Source organism: Taeniopygia guttata, chromosome 4A, assembly GCF_048771995.1.
Source record: "Taeniopygia guttata chromosome 4A, bTaeGut7.mat, whole genome shotgun sequence".
Taxonomy (NCBI): domain Eukaryota; kingdom Metazoa; phylum Chordata; class Aves; order Passeriformes; family Estrildidae; genus Taeniopygia; species Taeniopygia guttata.
In genome coordinates this window covers 3,598,607-3,616,016 of record NC_133029.1, presented here as the reverse complement: position 1 = coordinate 3,616,016, position 17,410 = coordinate 3,598,607, and the positions used below count along the sequence as shown (strand labels likewise).

At 38.2% G+C, this 17,410-nt stretch overlaps 1 protein-coding gene across 13 annotated transcripts in view; it reads right to left on the bottom strand.

Moving 5' to 3' along the window:
• Positions 1-17,410, bottom strand: part of LOC115495208 (uncharacterized) — a 128,368-nt gene that overhangs the window by 48,008 nt on the left and 62,950 nt on the right. For 6 of the 13 annotated variants that reach the window (XR_012055934.1, XR_012055936.1, XR_012055927.1 and 3 more), the window contains 2 exons: positions 16,397-16,827; positions 15,281-15,380 (listed from right to left, as the gene is read on the bottom strand). The exons of 5 other annotated variants lie outside the window; for them this stretch is intronic. The gene's annotated coding sequence lies outside the window, so the exon portion shown is untranslated. Of the gene's footprint in view, positions 1-3,975; positions 5,625-15,253; positions 15,381-16,396; positions 16,828-17,410 lie in introns of those variants that run through there. 2 more of the 13 variants (XR_012055929.1, XR_012055930.1) reach the window with 2 other exon arrangements.

Here is a 17,410-nt window from a genome sequence, read left to right as displayed (position 1 = left end):
TCAGGTATATTAAAAATTCACAGGGGTTTTTCCCTGCTCCATCCCCAAGCAGCATTAGCTGATATATGTGGGTTCAGTCAGAATATTCCAATACCCCATCAAATAAATAAATAAATAAACTCTCAAAAAGCAGAATTGTATCAAATCCATGGCATTGCCCCTGCAGGCCCAGATGGAGCTGGAAACCAAGGAAGGCTGAGAGACTGGCTCCCTGAACTCATTTCTAACACCAAACACCACACATTTTGCATAGAAACTCTCTTTTTTTGGAGTTCACACCTGTATTTTGGAGGAAATTGGATTCAGCCAACCAGCAGAACTTGTGATGAATCTGAACCAGACCTGTGAGAATTCAAGCTTTTGCCTCTCAGAAAAGAGTGAAGTGTTTCACGATATTTCACATTTAAAGTGAGGGTTTCTCCTGGTACCAAATCAAACCTAAACCAACTGACAGGTTCTTTTCTTCCTCTGAAGTTTTATTCACAGTCTTTATACTTCAGCCTAATATTTGCTCTCTAACAATCATTTTAGTGCCCAGTCAAGTGTAAATAATTTTCTTTGTGGTCCAGTACAAAAATACTCTTCCCTAATTCAGCCCACATGGCTAGAGCTTGAAAGGTACCTTAATGAGACTCATATATTTTTTTTTCCAGCTTTTTGAATATTTGCAGTAATGACAAGGAAAAACATGGACATTCACAAAGCAGCAAGAGCATCCTGGGCTAAAAGAGCCAAATAAAAATTATTTTTTTCAACAGATTGGATGACACAGGTAACCTTTGCCATTCCTCTGTACTTTACATGAGTCAAGGGAAGACAACATTAAATTATACAATGCCAGGTATGTAGAAATGATAATTTCCTGCTGATATAATTCTTCAGGCAGCTTCTCTGAAAGTTTACCTACCTTAAAGAAAACAAATAATATTTCTCTGTATGTTAACATTGTGTTGACCCCTGTGTTAACATTTTTATGCACTTGTGGAAGAACATGGTGGAAATACCTGGTAAATGCTTGTAGAATTAAAAACCAAAAATCTGACTTGTGAAAATGGTCTTGGTATCCTAAAGCTCATGAAATCAGGACAGTCACTTATAAGTTTTAGCAGATGGAAAAACGTAAACTCCAAGGCTCAAACAGACACAGAATTTAAACTTGTCTATAGCCCATGGTCTATAACTCCTTTACCCCCACATATACTTTTATCTTCATGTAAATAACTTTGCATTGTACCCTGTTTTGTACATTTGGCTTGCACCAGGTATATTTCAGATGACAACTCAGTACAAAAAACTTGACATTAATGTTCAGGCACTATTCCTTCCATGACAGGCAATTATGACAGAGAATTCTTATGTTTTCCTCTTTTAACCTGGAGGTGACCTGCCACTGGAATGCAGTTTCCTCTCTCATAATTGTAAAACCACTAATAGCACCATGTCATGCAACACTGAGAAAAACAAACAAAAAAAGCCTCTCACAGACCTGTAATACCATTGTTACTTGGATAATAAAGAGAGGGATTTTCCCTTTATGGCTCAGGGATGGACACAAACATGACAAACAATGAGACAAATACCAAGGAAAACTAACAGGATTTTTGGGACAACTGACAGAGGCATGGGGATGAGCCCCTCTGCCATACTGCTGCTGAAATTTGTCTGCAAACGGTCACTTTGGACAAGAAATGGAACAGAAAGTTTTAGGAACTCTTAAAATTATTTCAATGCGTGCTTGAAATATTTAAAAAATCTCTTACAATGATCTGAGCTGGCCAGGTAAGCTGAATGATTGTTTTTTCACTGCGCTGGTGCTGCTAAACAGAACCCATCAGTGGGTGAGGGCTGGGAATCCATGGAGTACAGCCAGCCAGGGGCATTTAGGGAATTACCCTAAACCAACAGGGCGGGACAGGAGCTCAGCTGGGGAGGAGTCCATGGAGTACAGGCAGCCAGGGGCATTTAGGGAATTACCCTAAACCAACAGGGGGGGACAGGAGCTCAGCTGGGGAACCCCGAGGAATTTACCCTGAGGGGTTCCCTGGCTCACCTGGCCTGGGGGATGCAGGGATTTTGGTCCCTGATGTTCCCTCTGAGGGATGCTGGAGGGAAGCGAGCACTGCCCTGCAAAGGGAACCACCCAAATGCACTGCCAGTGACACACTGAGCTCAGCTGCCATTCCTGGAATTCCATTGCTGCAATTCCAGAAATTCACAGCTTTGTTAGCATGGCTGGAACAGAGTGGTTAGGGGCAGCAGAAATATGACTCCATGCAATAATCCAAACCTCAGACAGAAGAATTTACTTATTTTTTCACTGTTTCCTAACCACTGTTTGGGAATTTCCAATTCCTCGCAGGCTTATAGAAATCTCAAGAGAAGCATAAAATTATTGAATTAGTTTTAGATATGCTAAGCCTTTTAGCTCACATTACATCAATGGCAAATGAGTACACCACAGTTCTAAAAGTCAGATTACTCATTCAGGATCAAAATACGACTTTGAAATATCTGGCATACGCATTTTTAAAATTCAAAATGTGTTAGTAATTAATATTTGGGTAAAAAAAAAGTATCATCAAAAGTATTTTCATGAGATAAAAAACTCATGACAGTTTAAGATCAATACTTCTGGAAAAGATTATAGTAATTGCACATATATAATTTTCAGATTTTTGTTTTGCAAATACACAAACTACCGCAGAAACCTCAAATAAATTCAATTCATACATTTCTTCCCATTGAGAGAGAAAGGAATGAACTTTGTGTAATTTATTTTTCTGTTCTATTTGTGTTATCTTATGTTTCAATTTAAACTAAACTTGTTTCAGATGACTCTCATGTAGTGAAACAAGACAAATTTTAGTGTTTCAGTTTTGCAGATATGATTTAGCATTCAAAAAAGCACCTTTACAAACCAACTCATTCTGCTGCATTTTTTAACTTTTGTAAACAGATTGCAGAGAAGGAGCCAATGCAGATCTGGACATCTTGTATGTCATCAGGCACAGCTTTTGAGTTTTTTATTGCATAAGGGATGGATTTCTGACAACACATTTTAAAAATTGCTTCTTATCCAAAAAACGACAGGCAAGAAAATTACTCATGAAGAATAATCTTTGTTCAGTGAGAGCAGTGCCCCCACGTTCTCTGCAATGGCCGAGGGAAGTGGCTGCATGTGGAACACCAGACAGATCCCAGGGAGCAAAATCTCCCCAAAACTCCTGCCACAGGGGGTTTCCACAGCAGTTTGTGGCTTCCACTCCAGCCCCTGAGTGGAACATCTGAGCTTTCCCTAACCAGATATCTGTCACTACCAAATCTGTCAGTATAAGAGTAAAGTCAGAATTTTAGACACCTTGCACTGGACAGTGCACTAAACCCACACATGAATTATTTTTCAATAGTTGTTATGACAGTTGTGTGGGTTATGATTGTTACAGAGGATTTAAAAAAAATTTGTTAGTTCATCAACATCCTTAATTAAAGAAAATAATAATAATTAATAAGAGGAAAAGTTTCTTTACAAATGTTGAGGCTATCTAAGGAGCAAAAAATATTTGGTAGAAGAAAGTGGTCAGTGTTCGCCATGGCAAAGAATGAACAGAGTATTTCAAGGTTGGGTCCTAAGGAATATGAAATACATTACATTTTTTATGTAATATAAGTTGTATTAAAAACTTACATTTTCTAGCCATTCTAATATTTTCATAAGAAAAAGAAAATTCCACTCATAGACTTTACAAAATTCTAAATAAATGCCATCAACTGCATTAAACTTGTCAGGAGGCAGATCCAACAAAGCTGAACAGGTGTAAGCAAGAAATAAATATTATTATAGAATGATGGGGGAGAAAGGTGAAACTATACTGCTGACAAGTGTATGCTATTTCATTAAAAAATTCTGCTTTTATCTGTAATAATGGTCTGAGAAAGACGATGCAAACATTTTTAGAAACATTTAAAAATTCTTACCTGATGAGAATTTGAAAAGACTAGAAAGTCTAATTCAAGCAGCCACGAATACAAGGATACACCATAAAAACTCACACTCATTATTGGCATGTGTAGAATATCCAGAGTTCCTCCCTGTGTGCTCAGGAGCTCATCTGGAGAACATCCAAACACGAGGTGGTTCCTCTCCAGTGAGTTCATCTTTCCTGACATCTCTGTTCCCTTGTTCTGGATTTCCTGAACAGAAATCCTGTCCCATCTCTCTCCTACAGATATATTACACAAACCCCTCAGCACTTCAGATTCTCTGCAAAACAGACAATTTTGGGGAACAGCACCCGATTTTATGTGTTCTCCTTTGCTGCAGGGAATCTACAGTCACTGTGAATGTGTCATTTTTCCTCAGCCTCCATCCATGGTCTCACACACCCAGCAACCCTCTCCTCTGGCAGCTTTCCTTCCCTCACAGAACAGAAACCACTCATACATTTTACTCCTTTCCCCAAAATACTGCTCACGCTACTAATTACAACCCCGCCAGTACTTTTTTAGTTTGCAAACTTGCTGCTCTTCTCCAGAAGATAAAAGATTTTTGACTCCATCCTACCCATTTCCCCTTTCAATCTTCACATGGCCTTATTCCATCTAACAAATTAATTCATATTTGATGGTCATGGGCCTTTTTCTGGCCAAACCAGAGGTTTTTTCTGTTTGGATCTTCTGTAAATTCTGTTTCTCTTTCTTGCTGTCTCTTCTCTTCAGATCATCCTGCACAACTTGTACAAATTTTTTCTTTGCGTTACATGACATTATTTCAACTGTAGATACTGAGTCAAAAACCTTCTCTTTAAAAAATAAACATAATATTTGCAATATTTGAAATATAATTAGCAACCAGTTAAATAGCAACCATCTAAATAGAACTTGAGCCATAAGTGAATAAAAAAACCTGGTCTGAATTCCTGCACAGTATCTGTTACATCTCTGCCAAACAAAAGAATGAGTTGAGCACAAAATGAAGCTCTTGTTTTCCAACAAATGCTACTTAGCTTTAGCTCATAACATTAGCTGAGAAGATTAGGCCTATGAAAACTCAATTTTCCCAGTCCAATGGGAATAGTGGAAAATAATACACAACAAAATAATAAAACCAGCCTTGTTTTACTCAAAAGAACCTAACACTGTGTCAACATCCTCTTCAAGTGATTGATGAAGTAATATGGTGCTACACCAAAATAGGGGCTGGCTATCATTTAGAAAAACAAACACAGTGGAGACAACCAAGGAAACAATTGTATAGATAAAAACCCCAAACCACTGACAAGGCAAGAACACAATTCAGTACAGAAAATGGAGAATTTCAGAGATAGCAGTGGGGTTCCATTAGCTGCCTGGCTAATCAGGGACCAAGTGCTGACAGGTAATGCACTGGAAAAATGCTGAAATTCCAGGCCAAATTCCAGGCCAAAATTCCATCTCAGGTCATGGCTTTTGCACAGTGCAGATGAGCCAAGGGAGACAGGGTGGGAGAAGGGGCCTGGCTGCCGGAGCTGTGGGGAAATGTGTGGTGTCCCAAAAACACAGCCTCTGCTTCTGAGGGACCTCAGAAGTGTCACCAGGGGTGAAGGTGTGATCTCCAGCAGGAGGAATTTTCAGTGGAGTAGCCCTTAGGAGAAGTTTTCAATATTTTTAAAGAAGCTAAAGTTCTTATCTCTTACCAAAAGTTTTATTGGATTTTCAAATACATTTGTAAGAATCTGCCTTCTAACTTCTGCAGCTCATTTATTAAATGGATAGCTTTGGTTCAGCACTCCAAAAGCCATGGAAATGTATACATGAATTCCTAAAAGCTGCTGTTAGACACACCTGCATTTGTCACAGCCTGGACAAGCACGAGCACATCTGACAATGGTCATGGCTAGAGATGGCAATGGCTGATTTGGTAATCGTGGAGGCTCCTCTGTTCTTGGAAAGCATCCACAGCATTTAATATATTTTTCCCTAATTTTGTATGCTGCCACATGGATATTTCACTTCTGCCAGGTCACAAGAGTGTTTGAGCTCTTTCCTGATTAACTTCATGGTTTACATTTCCCAAAGTTCCAAAATGAGTGTGCAGTGCTGTGGGACTATGAATCTCCCCAGAGTACTGTAATGTCCTTGAATGGTTTTGTCACTAGGGAGAAGAAATTTAACCTAGAAGGAATAAGGTGTGTAAAGAACACAACAGAACCATAAACTCAGAGAAGTACCTGCAAGAGAAAGGGAACAGTCTGCTAACTGTGTTGTAGAAGTTATGAAGCCAGGCAGATAAAATCAGGAGGAGGAACTATTTGGAACAAAGGCAGAGGGGATAGCAGCTGTGAGGGGCTGACAGAGAGAAGGATCTTGGGCTGAGGCCCCAGGTTGTCAGACTCCCAAGTTAGCTTAAAGGTCACCTCTGAAAGATAGCATTTCAAAGGGCAAATATTACAAGGTTGCCCTCTCTGCTCCTACAGCTGAATTAGGCCTCCAAGAGATCGACTTTGAAGGATGGCACTCCAGGGTTCTGCCTCTTCTCTCCCTTCATTTGTCTCTGTTATAAGACAACACTTTATATATTTACTTCAAGATCAGCAATGCAAAGAGCAAGATTACATACAACAATAAAGAACATGTGCATTTATCATGATAACTATCCACTACAGAATACCAGAGCAAGAAAATTAGGTTGGGTAAGGCTTTTTGAGGTTTTTTTGTGAGACACAGGTAGAATTACTAAAAAAGAGTTTGCCAAGACAGGGAGATTTTATTGTTTGTAAAGGAAATAAAACACAAACTGGCCTGCAAATTCTTAGAAAGCATTAATGACACTTTTTGCAACTGAAGGAGGTACTACAAAAAATATTCTTTATATTTGTAGGAAGAAGCTTGTTGAGAATTTGGATATAAGGCAACTGGAATAGGATGAAAAAGTTCAGAATTTTAAAAATAAAAAAAAAAAAAAAAAAAAAAGAAAGAAAAGAACACCAGCAAAGTAAAATCTGTCGATTTTCAGCAGGTAAATCAGATGATGAGCACTCCAAATGTGAAATACTTGCTGATGTCACAGAGAGAAGCACACAGGTCATGCAATAACATGGGATTACTCTCAGAAGGGCACAGTGGAAGGTAGCAAGAAACAATGAAGTTGTTAGAGCAAAAAAAGAAGCTGTGCTGTGAGCAGGCCTGCAGTGGGAACTCTGTGGCTCAGTAGTTCCATATTCAATGGCATCACCAACAAATGACAATTATGGGCTGAAACCCACAAATATAAACAAGGAAGAGGTAAAATCTCAGCCTAGAATAGAGAAAAAAAGAGGTCAGGAAGCACTGACTAAAATAGACCCTTTCAAATTAGCAGGAGCTGATCATCTGCCATCTGGTTAACTCTTCACAGGGTCTCAGGGCAGGAATTTGTGTCTTAGAGGACAGAAAAAGGACAAAGTGCTGCAAAACTGAAAATATCAACCACAGATATTCACTAGAAATGAACAGGAAAAGGGAAGTGGAGCTGGGAATTGGAGTCTGTGGTCCATAATTAAAGACATTGCCTGCAAATACTGGTAAAAAGGAAATAAGAGACAACAAACTTTACAAAAGACTGTGCAAGGAAAATCCACCTTATTCAATTTTGCATAGGATTTCTTTACTAACTATGATTTAAAAAGGAAGAAATAAAGTAAATCTAGGAAAAGGCTCTGATTTGAGAGACTTGCAAACAGATCTTGGGTTTCTAAAGAAGAATCTTTGAAAAATGAAATCTTACCTTAGGAAGATGGAAGTGCTTTAGCTGAGCACTAGAGACAAAAATTTACAGAATGTGCCAGGGACCTCAGAGGGAGCCATTGCATGTGGGGAAAAACTTGCACTGTATCACGAGACAAAACTCCTCATTTAAGATATGTGCAATTCTAAAAGCTCTTCAGTGTAAATTTAAGTACATTTTTGCACTGCAAAGTGACAAAAATCAAAATGACATATAGCTATCAGAAAATTGGACTCTTAGTCAGAATATCTTTCTAATTGTAAAGTTTCTATTTGACACGGATATAATTCCAAAATATTTCTCATTTAATATTGCAACTACTGTAAAAGAAAGCTAGGAAAGGATGCTGGTTCAGTATAGTGTTTTATGGTAAGCAAATCTGTATTTAGAGAAGAGAGAATTTGGCAAATGATCAGATCAAGAGATATCCTCATCTAAGGCAAAACCCTTCCCTACTCAAAATTTCCTATGAATCTCCTGACTGGTATTTCTTCTTTTCACACCTATTTCCGTTCAGCACCTTGGAAAATTCTTGTAAGTCTAAGAAAAACATTTTGTGCTTAAACAACTCCTGCCTTGCACTAATCTTCTGACTTCATATTTGCCATCTTGCCATCTTTCTACACTACCCAGAGTGTGCTTAGTCTGCAAAAGTAGCATGGAAAATTTTTAATTCTCTTGAAATACCTGGCACCGAGCAACGTCAGGTGAAAGAAATTTAATTTTGTAGAATATCATTTGGCTTTGATACAATTTACCCTACATTGTACACTAACTCCAAATTGAAAATCAGTTTTTTGTCCAAGACCCCTTCTTCAAAACAATTAAGCTGTGGACAAGAAACCCTCTTTCTGTGTTTTCTCACAGGTGTAGTCATTGACCCCTGAATATTTGTTCCCTAATTTAAGGATACAAACAGCTTTGTTATTAACCCTCAGAGCTTCTGACCTTGCTGCTTTTGTGAAGTAATAGTGTGAGAGTGGAATTTTCTTCCAAATGAAATGTTTACTCTATAAAGCTGTAACTGCTGTATTGCATTGTATTTTTATGTTTATTGTTATGAAATGATGTTATTTGTAAGTATAATTCTGTAATAAAAACAAAACAAAGATTGATGCTGAAAGAGAATGAAATTTCAGAACATGCTATAAAACTAATCTAATACTGGAAAATCATAAAAAAGTGCAATTGCTCTATTTACAGGTGAAAAGGGAAAACAATTGCATACATAAAAATAAAAGCTTTATTTTTATAGTAAGAAGATTATGAATATTGAAGTGAAAGGGAAATCCTCTTACAAACAAAAGGGTTAATCTTAATTGTGCATCAGTTTTGACTAGAAAAGGAACATTATTTTAATGCTGTAAAACCTGTTTTTTTTTTTACTCAGAAGTACCTTTGCATAATGAATGTTGTGGCTGTTGCAGAATTTGCCTGAGTCTTTCCACATAAATCACACTGCAGTCAACCTCCTTTTGTTTTGTAGAGCTGATGTTCAGTCACAATAGTCTCTTTGGTGCCATTCTGGAAGTACTAATTCGTACTGATGAAAGATGCAGATATTAAAATCCACTCACAAAATATATGTGCAGCCTTCAGAAATATCAAAGGATGGGGCAAAAAGATAATTCGGGATGGGGCCAGTTGGAGCCACAGAATTACGTGATGGGTGGAAGGAACAAGGAGAATTTATTCCTGGTTTATCCTAGAAAACCTCTGACACATCTGGGAAGCTCCTGGGGAACAGGTAAATCAGTAAAAAACACAATCCACAAGAATGTTTGCTGTTCTAGCAATATGTTCAGTTTTGAGTGGAATGAGTTGAAATTTCCTCCTTGTCAGAGGAGCTCCTTTGAGAGAGTTCCAGGGTGATTTGTTGCAGTTTAGAAGACAACCAGTGAAACCAACCCGTGATTTTGCACCTCTGTCCTCCAAGGATGAGGAAAATGTCTCTATGTGACACAATATTCATCATCAAGGGAAGAGGTAAATTTGGAAAGCAAATTGGCATGTTGGTACAAAGGTGACTTCCAAGTCTCAACCCTTCTCACCGGAGTGTTCTTGTACGGTGTAAAGGAAAGACGCAAAATAAACATACCTCAAATTTACCCTCAGCCTGCCTGTACCAGAACTAAAAACCCAATAACTTCTTTGCAGAACTTCCTGAGTCTTTGCACCAACATCTGAAATATCCATCAAGCACTGACTTTTACAAAAGTGCTGTTGGTACAGCTGAAGAATTTATTTGTAAGGGAAGATCACATCCACCAAAATCAGACACTACATTCTCCTTTTGGAATTTAACATGCAAAAAGATAAGAAGGAACCATATTAATCCAAAGCAAAATGGAAAAAGCCAGTGGAAAGAGCTACTTCCTGAGCTATAGTAATTAAAAGCCTTGACATATCTATGAAAGAAGGGCTTGGATAATCTTTATTATACTGTAAGCAAGGCAAATGGCAGATTGATATCCCTTGGCACAGGGATACGCTACTAAATATTTGAAGACAAGCTGTGACTTCAAATATCACATCCAACTGCAACTTTAATTTTTTTTTTTGCAGAAAAAGCAACTCATGCTGAGGAAGATATGGCTTATTTGAAACTTATTTACTGTCATAACAGATGGTGAAGACTAGAGAGAATATAAATGAAAAATATGGGGGCCCAATAAATGTCAAGGCTCCCAACTTGGTTTGTAAAATTAAAAGAAAAAAAAAAAGAAATAAGCTATATCTATGCAAGATACAAAAACTTAACAGAATAGATTAGCTTTTCAACATCTTGGAAATAACCATTTTTCTGCCCACACAATGTGAGATCAAAAAAATGCATTGATTTTACAGTCACTGCCATCTTGAAAAAGTTATACAGCATTATCTACGCAGAGCTACCATTATTCAAAGCTCCTTTTCAGGTTTTACCCCCAAAGTTCTGGTGGATTATGACAATTTTATCAGTATATCTGATATGTCATAGTTTCCTATGAACCCATGGTGGGGTAGGAGCTTTTTGGGCTGTGTTTTTAACCCTACAACCACGGCCTGAGGAATGAGGTCAGAGCTTGAGCCAGAATCACAGATCCAGGCCCTTCTGTTGATGGGGAATTTTTCAAGTCTGGGGTTCTCATTTCTAAACAAAGCAAAATTTAAACCCAGCAGAATCTGCAGAACAAGGTTATTCTTTATGCTCAGTCTTCTTTCGTCCTCACCTCAACCTCTCTTACCTTCAGAGAGAACTGAGCACCCAGGAGTAGAAAAAAGCATCTGGTATCCCACAAAACTGAACTTTGGAATCTCTTCTCAGAAGAGGATCCTGGCATGGTGCATCCATCCTTATTTCCTAAAGTGTGCAGGTGAACAAGGAAACACAAAGGAAAGAACACAACCCTTCACTGGAGGAAAACTGCATTTGGCCTGCTCCTGGAGCCATCTTTGCCTTGGCAATGCCTCTGCTATCAAAAGCAAACTAATTTAAAGCAGAACTGATCCAAAATGACATTAACGGAAATCTGAAATAAATTCTTAATGTGATGTTACATAATGAACTCAGCTTGTCTTCACCTTATTGGGAAGAGCTGCCACGGTGACACTGTGCCATGAATAGACACTGTACTTAACAGAAGAGCACAAAGCCAACGGCAAAAAAAATAGATATTATTCTATATTTAGCTCCTCTCTGGCTGTCTTATGTCACCTAGATGACTGGAAAATACTCCACTAATGCAATATTTCAGTCACTAAAATGCTGCACAGCTTTTAAATGTTACTTTAAATCTAGCAATGAATTTCAGAATGTGGTAAGAAATGTAATATTAACTATCCCATAAAAACACTAAAAGAAATTACGTAGTGAGTATACTTTTATACAGTTTTTCTTAATGAAAAACAAGGAAACATACACAAAGTCCTGGAGTTTTTCATGCTGCTACCTTTTATGTTTTCTGTGCATTGTATTTGAATGCTCTCCTCTTGATTATGTTCTCTGAAATACTTGTTTGAAGTAAGATACTTTATTTTAATAAGTGGAACAAAGCTTTGAATAGCTTGGTTCAAAAAACAGTTTTAAATGAAAGGAGCTGTTGCTAAGCACAGGGATCTTTGCCAAATACTTTTTAAATGGTTTATTGTGCCCGAGCAATCCTGAGATTAAAAACATCTCTTGAATTACAATGACACATCAAAAAATAAAATTAATGTGGGGGTTTTCATTACAAGAACTGAGCCTCTGTGTGTTATTCTTTCCATTAGATAAGAAAGAAACATACTGTGGTACATTGTTTTTGCTGTCAGAGCGAACTTTTAGGCAAATATACACTATCACACTACATCCCTCATGGATTCAATCATGCACTCTACAAGTTCTTCTATTAATTCAACTTAATGCTCAGGATTTAAGGGATAGACTGTATATTTTCACATATTTTTCTGCTCTGGGGATGAGTTATTTTTAGACTCCATAAGTCTTCATCAGAATCAGATCATATTGACTCATCCTACTACAATATGAGCAATAATATTGCTTCACTCTGTAATAAACATTTAATTTTCCACTGTTCTTGTGATGTTACAAAACAACTGTTTGACCAAGCTGTGGTGCTGCAACACTGCAGAGCATGTAGATCTCATTGCCAGTGAGAAACAGAGTGCTAGAGTGCTGGATATTTTAGAGAAAAACACAAGCAATAGCATTTCCCAGCTAATATAGATGTCTAAACCAGTGCTCTGAGCAGTGCAGGCCTCAGAGTACACAAATTGTGATTTAAAACAAGGAAAAAGGAAAGCAGAAAACCCAACAGAGAGAACAGCTGCTAATTGATTTTAAACCAAACTCAGTTTCCACACCTTGAAATCTTATTTCACTTTGTATCTGGGGGCTGTGAAGAGCGAAAAGCCAAAGTTGCAGATGTCTCAGGCTGGATTTGAAAGCAGGCCATGCAGATTGTTGGGATTTTCCTGTAAATCACCAACTCCTCTGTTTTGCCCAACATCTCCTAAGCTGCCATTGACAGACAGCACAAGCCCCTTGCCAGGTAGCACGAGCACCCTGGTACTGCATGGCTTTAGCCCACAGGTTTTATTGCTCAGCATCCACTCTCCTGCTCTATTTCCCAAGGACAAATTAAAATATTCGTCTGCAAGTTATAGATTACAGCAAATTAAAACACAAAACACATCGTACACATAAAACTGAGCCAAATCTGACCTAGGAAAATTGGCAAGCACAAGAATGATTGGAACAAATGGGTCGGACTATATTGGTGCTGTTACTCCCATATGTAACACCTCAAATGACTCAAATAACACAGGCAAACATAGAAAACTTAAAGAATTTGCAGTGAAATCCTGCCACTTCCATATATTTTCTTGGACATTATGAAGACAGATATTCAGTTTTTTTTAAAGCTCAGAACATTTCTCCCACAAAGAACTTTTGTATTTTAGTGCCTGTCCCACACTGTCACACTCTTAAGAGAATCTGCACCTCCAGGTAGACAGCTTTTTTATTTCCCATCTTAAACAGGAAATATATGACAAAAAAATAAAAGGAACTAGTCAAGAAGAAAACCAAGGTCACCTTCTCAAACAGGCCATGGATTCCTTGCTCTCCAAGCTGGCACAAGCACTTGGAATTTCAGTGAGGACCTAGACTGGCCAGAAATGTGCAGAAGGTTGTTTCCTACTCCCAAAGGCACAGGAGTGAACTTGGAGTAAATGTCTTTGAAAAGGCAGATATTAAAGATGCTGGATGTTGGTCAAGTCAGGAAAGACCTGTACAAATTTTATTTTTAAGACACGAGGAGTTTCAACCAGAGACAATCCATGGCTTTAATGTTTCTCCTCCAGGAGATCCCTGATGAATCCACACATAATCAGGGTAATCAGGGCTCTCTGCCTTCAGTCATACAGGACTAGGATCTGTGTTTTAGGATTCTTCACTCCTCAAGACCTCTTGTCTCATGGGGAGCTCAAAGGCAATGAATGCCACTGGGAAAAACATTCCGTAACAGCCCCATTTGATTCCCTGCTCCGATAGGAAATAAGAAATAAAACACTTTAAAAATGAAACAGTTCCCTTCAACCTTTTCTGAAAGAAGACCATCACAGTTTATAGTGCTCAAAAGGTGAAGCAGAAATATAAAAAAGATGAAAACAATTACAAACCTTTACACGTCTCTTTGGAAAATATACACTTTTCTGGTTTTCTTTGATAATACCACATAACTCAAAGGGAATACACAGCCTCACATAAAACATCCATCCACCAGAAAAGGCATTTATTGGCCTCAGAAGCCAGATATCACCTAAAACAAAACACACCATTATTTGGACAAAGATGAAATGACTCGTCCTGCCGTTGGAACTTGCAGGGAGAGGCACTTCATCACCAGGCAATATTCAATAGCACTGGGTAGGGAAATCGTGCAGCTCTGAGCATTGGTTCTGGAGCCCACAGCTCATGGCAACTGCATTTGCTCACATTCAGTTCTGTGGATTCTTGTTTATTCACTACGAGAGACAAGCAACACAAAGCAACTCTGAGCTAATCATTTTCTCATTTCCTAAAACATTAATTACACTAATAATTAAGGCATTGCTTTTTCATATTGATTGAAAAAGGAATTAACACAACTGAATAAGCAGCAATTCTCATAGTCAAATTTCCACTAGCCTCCAAAGCATGAGATTAATTTTTGTGTTTGAATGGCCTTAGGACCAGGAAAAGGCTGCGATCTTTCCAGGCATCAACATAAACCTCAAGCTCATGAATAAAAAAAAATACCTATGCTGAATCAAACTTTTTGAGCAAATTGTGCAAATGTTAGATGTATTAGAAAAAATATTAAAGGCAGAGTAAGTGAGAGAAAGTGACTCTGTGCTGGTAAAAGCTTAATAACAGCAGATCATCAACTACCCATGAACTACCCAAGACAAATACCTCCTTCTAAACTAGAAATGGAGCTTTAGGAGATAAAACATTTAAAAATGGAAAACCATGCAATAACTACTGAGATTACTCAATTTTCAGGAAGAGGTTTCAGTGGAAATTGTCCTTTTTTCAGGCAGTGTTTAGTTTTATTTTATCTCCTTAAGTAGCATGACAGTTTCTTATTAGGACACTTGGCTTAGAGCTTATTTTTTAAATTAAATTTCAGTTATAATAAACTCTTCCATAGCTTAAACCAAAATGTTCCAGCGGTAGCTTGTAGATGTTATTTCAATGAAGAAATGTTGTAAGCTCAAAGTTTAATGATTCTCTAATGATGGCTCTGTTGTTTAATTGGAACAATTGTTGCAGAGACATTTGTGCTCTTTGTCAATTGCTATTTCTGCTAATGTTCAAGTAAAAGTAAACATGCTTCGGGTTCTGGAACCTCCTTAATCCCTTTGGCAAACAGAAGAGGGGAAGTTCAAAATGAGTGAAAAATGGGACTTATTTTCAGTTTTTAGTCAATGAACTGAAATCTCCACTAAAATTATCCATATTACAGTATTTTCCACCACACATACCCTCTAGAGCCATTCCTTCCTTCTCACCTCTTCTGTAACATGATCTTATTTCCATGGTCCCAGGGTTTGTGTGAGACAGCAGGTGGCAGAACCACCCAGAATCTTCATTCTTCATTCTTTCAATAAGCTTGAAAGTTGAAAATATTGGAATTTAGGAAAACATTTTTATCTAATTTTCACATAAGCTTCTAAATATATGGCATTTAAACTGTCTTCCTCACTGAAAAATTGAAATAAACCAAATCATATGCACTCAAAATCACTAAAATTATTTAAAATATTCCCCTTAACCCACACTTCCCAGTGAAGCAACATCCTCCTGCAGTCTTTCCATTGTTATTTCCCTTCTTTTCCTTAGTCTTTCCACACAATTCACATCCACTCAACTGAAATGATAGCTCCTTATCTGTCTGAATCTTGGATTTCTGAATTTTACTCTTGTTTTTCATGGCCTGCCATTGCCTCCCAACACAGGAACCTAAGTGTGTGCTATGCCTTGCCTGCATGGTCTTCTCTTTTTTCCAGACCATTGGCTCATAAAATGAACAAAATTGGTCCTAATACTGATCTCCTGTGGCACTCCACTAATCACTTCCCTCTTTCCCAAGCAACTACCCACTCACAAATGCCTCCCTTTGATGTCTCAGTTGATAATTTATCTATTCACATACCTCAGCTACTATAAAACATCAAAATTACAGACCTTGCAGATTATTCTTTTGTGTTTTGCTCTATCAACAGATTTCCTAAATGCTAGGAAAATTATTTCTATGGACCCAATTTACCTTGTTACTGCATAGCAATGATTTGTTAAACATAATCAAATTTTTGTGGCTGCCTTTAACTGTAATATTCCAGGTGCCTCCACTGGGGCCTGGTATAAAAATAAATGGAGTAGGAAAAAAAAAATTAAACTCCAAGATCCTTCTGCGCACTTATTTACCAACAGAGCTCAGGTAGAAAACCTTGTAATAAAATCTACTGAGTTTATTAATAGATATTTCTCTATACTTGTATTAGTCTCCATAAACAGTTCATCTTTAGTTTTAATGCAATCTGTTAATGAAGGGAGATGTGCTGTTTCTTAGGAGGACAAAGCAGATGATGCAGGAGAGAGAATCTGAGTGTTTTCCTTGCACTCACCTGGTCTAATTTCCAGAATCTCCTGCCCAATGTACTCCTGCCTCTTTTCTCACCCGGAGTTTACACACTCCAACAAAGGACAGGACCTGAGGCATTTGTCCATCCCTCTCCCAGAAGTGCAGTTACTGTGAAGCCTTCAGGTGCTTCCCTGCTGCTGAACTCCACGTGGGGATGAAAAAGGAGGAGTAAATTACAGCATCCCCCTGCTCCCACACCCTGGTTTCCCACCCGTGGTGGCAGGGTCTGTTTTGCACTCTGGGATATCTCAGGAAGGTGCAACTTCACGTGTACTTCAGGTGTTCAGCTGGTGGGCAGGGACACTTCACCCCACGGAGCAGCAAATGTGTGGCACAGACAGAACCAGAGATTTCAGACCTTGGAGTGAAGAACATTGATGGAAAATTGTGCTCCGAGCTGCTGACATCCTTTAGCTATAAAGCAAAAATAAAAGCAGAATAATGTTTGGAAAAGAATAAAAGCTCTGGTTTATATTTACTCCGTGCTCACAAAATTCATTCTTCCTTTCCTTGGCTAGTCAGAGACATAAAAATTCTATTACAAAAAAAAAAAGAGTTTGCTCCAGACCCCATCAAATGTCAGAGATATCCTGATAGCTAAGTGCCAGCACAAAATAAAGCTTAATAATATTGGCAGCAACCTCCTTTCCCAAGACTTCTGTAAGGAAAAGGGACAGACAATACCAGGGTAGCCATGCAGACACTTTTTGGCTCCTACTTTTCCACTGGTGTTTTTTCCAGTGTAAACTTTATCCTGAATCCCTTGAATTATTGTCAGAATTCCTATGGATTTTAATGATGTGGTATCACCACTTCAACCTTTCACCCCCCAGCAAAAATATAAAAATAAATAAGGAAAAGGCTATGCCACAGTGCAGAAACGTTGTTCTGCATTCCAAACCAGTCCCACACGTTCCTGCAAACACAGTGACTGCATGGATGTTCCTCTCATGCATAAAAAAGATCCTTAACAGTCTGTCTTTACTCACAGGGCCCT